The sequence below is a fragment of the Mus pahari genome, chromosome 3 (assembly GCF_900095145.1).
Source record: "Mus pahari chromosome 3, PAHARI_EIJ_v1.1, whole genome shotgun sequence".
Lineage (NCBI taxonomy): Eukaryota > Metazoa > Chordata > Mammalia > Rodentia > Muridae > Mus > Mus pahari.
Genome location: NC_034592.1, coordinates 125,557,627 through 125,560,863, shown reverse-complemented (window position 1 = coordinate 125,560,863; position 3,237 = coordinate 125,557,627).

The following is a 3,237-nucleotide window of genomic DNA, read 5'->3' as shown; positions in this document are numbered from 1 at the left end:
AAAAAAAAAAAAAAAAAAAAGAAGCTCAGACCATGAGACTTTATGCTTTTCAACCGTCCCTCCCCCTTTTCTGTGAGACAAATAACCCCTTCATTATGAGAGTGTCATGACCTAGTCTCAGGTGGCTTTTTTTTAATAGCAGAAATGTATATGCATGTGAAACAATTTATCCATTTGTCTTTTATGCACCCAGCTGAATATATTTTATATCTTCTTTAAAAGTAAGAAGACAAAAAGCTTTAGTATGGTTTATACATATAACTGGGGTAGGGAGACTGAGACTGAGACACTGGGAAAGAGGACCACATGACTTCAGTACTCTACTGGGACACATTTGGTGATGGCAGGGAAGAGTGTGCTCCCTGTACCAAAGGGGGCTGTGACCGATTCCACATGTAACTCTGATTCTTCGTGTCAATGTGCACTTGCATGTTATTTTTCTTCTATCTTTATTCTGTTTTGCTTCCAAAAGCTACTTTTCTGTTTCTAGAAATTTCTCCAACTCATGTCTGCTGAGGAGAAGGCACTGAAGAATGTCTGAGCCTCCAAGATGCAGACATCTGGCTTAGACTAGAGATCTGATATTTTGAAGCTCTATGGCCCTTGGCAAATTTTCACATATTTCTCAACCTGGCAGATTTCTACTTTGTGTCTATGAGGCTTGTCATCTAAGGCATGATAATGATCCTCAGAGACAACGTGAAGCACCCAGATTATACAGGGACACTCTTTTCTGGAAAATGAGTGGCATCTATAGCACATTTTCCTGGTGCAGAACCGGGAGCTACAAGCATCCCATGACCTTGTTATCTAGTCAGCTGATCAGGCTCCATTGATTTGGATGGAGTCAGCTCTGTGAACGCTTCCCTGGAGTGCGGTGGGGCAGAGAGAAGCTCACTGAACTTACTTTACACAAAGTACAGAAACCTTGTAGCTTCTGAACAGTGTGCATTTCTTCCTGGAAACATTCAGAACTCCAAATAAGTGTCCATCCCTTTCTGACCAGGAGGCCTTTTCCCATACAGGTCTGGTGGACTTCCCTTGAGACACACTGGAGGCTATACATGACCTCTGACATGGAAGAAAGATGACCCAAACACCATCTGGAACATAGGATATTTTTTTGGGAGAAGTGTTTTTAGATAGGCATGGATAATTTTGTTTCTAGGTTGTTCTTTCACTTCAATTTTTTTTTGTCATTTTCTCGGGGGTCCTCATTTTAGGGCATATTCACCATTTAACCTGTTGCAATCAAACTCTGGACTTGATCCCAGAACTACAAAATGAGATTTCAGCCTCTAGTTGTCTATCATGCACCCGAGGGGCTGGTTTGCTATGACTGGACCATCTACCATCCATCTGTCGGCTTTGAAACATCTCCCTTATTTGTCCCAGGACTGCAATTAGGGAAGTTACTTGGCACTGTACCTTCAGCAATCTTACCCAAGGTTTAAGCCACCATAGCAAGACTTGGTGGGGAAAGGCTTCATCAGGTGAAATGGATGAGTGGAGTGTTTTCTGTCTTGACTTCCTTTTACACCACAGCATTCATCTGCTCGTGCAAAGAGAGTACAAATTACTATCCTGCCATCTTCAACACTGTATTGAATTACCAATACAATCAGAATCAGCACTTCTGGAAAGTGCTGATGGCCTATTTTGTACTTGTTTGTGTTAATCAATGTTAATTAAAAAGCAAGCACGGGGGTTAATGAATTATAATGGGCTTAATTAAGCTTGACAGCAACAAATGGCATAACCTTAATGTTATGGGCCACTTAAAATAACAACAACAACAAAAAAGCCAGAAAATCATCATGTAGAAAATTCACACCTATATACATCGTCCACCTACAGAAACAGAACGATGTAATGAGCTTATTAGTTTTGCTAATTGTCAAGTTAACTACTTACAAAGCTGGTAGCAGAGAGAATTATAAGACCCGTTCTGTATCCTTAAAGACCTTGCAATCTTACTGGAAGAGAGATACAGAAAGATAAAGACATAGAAATATTTTAGACTACACCAATGAAGCTGGGGAGGCTAGGGCAATCAGATTGAAAGTTCCAGGCCAGTCTAGGCTACACCCTGTCTCAAAAAAGAAATTGTGGGTCAGCAAGTCACAAATGAGCAACACCAGCTGTGCAGAAGATCGTGCAGAGCAGAGAGGGATCATTAAGAGCTGACTCAGTGGAGAGAACCAGCAAGACAAAGCCCAAGCAAAGGACTATCAGGAGGAGGAGAGGTGGCATTCTGGCTGGGTGACAGATCTGTAGATAGCATGTGCACAGAGAGCATCCATGCTTCCAGGAATTGGCTTCACTGACTGGCATTCCAAAGCTGGGTGAGAAAAGACGTTTCTAAGGTCATTTTGCCTTGGTATCTTCAAGAAGAAAGGAATAAGTGACCATGGAGATTTTGCAATTTCAGCTCTAATTCTAAAGAAACCTGAGGAGGGCACCTGCTTGCCCACTTTTCTATTATTCCTATTTCAACAAGATTACTAGGTACTAAATTGCCTTTTATGTGCCCAGCAACACCCACCTGAAATTCCAGTGGCTTTGACAATGGCTACTGGTTAGTGTGGTAATTCTATTAATCTAGGTGGGGTCAGACATTCTTGTAGTCTTTTAGTAACACGTGATCTGTTGCTAATTTACCCGGGACTAGGAGTCTTGGGTAGCAGGCTTCTTTACAAGCCTGGTGCTTGACTGGTTATTGGATGCATGGCTAGGTTAGACTGAGTCATGTGATGCTTCAGCAGGCTACCCTGACCTTGCCCACATAACAGCTGCTGAGGTCATGGAACAGGAGTTTTGAAGCATGCAAAGTCTCTCGAGGTCAAAGTTTGCAAGTCACATGAAGTCAACCCAGTTGCACTCTGCGAGCCAAAGAAGGTTGCACAACCAACCCTGAAGACGGAGATGCGGAGGCGCGGAGATGCGGAGGCTGATTCCATTTCCAGTGAAGAGGCACCGCAGACTGATACCACAAGGCCTGCCTGCTGGACAAGGAGGGAATTATGATTATTTCTTATATTTTGGTGTGGGAAATAAAATCCAGGCCTTTGATATGCTAATCAGTAGCTTTACCATTGAACTACTTCTACAATTTGTGTGATTATTATTTTTTTTTTGGGGGGGGGTTCGAGACAGGGTTTCTCTGTGTAGCCCTGGCTGTCCTGGAACTCACTTTGTAGACCAGGCTGGCCTCGAACTCAGAAATCCGCCTGCCTC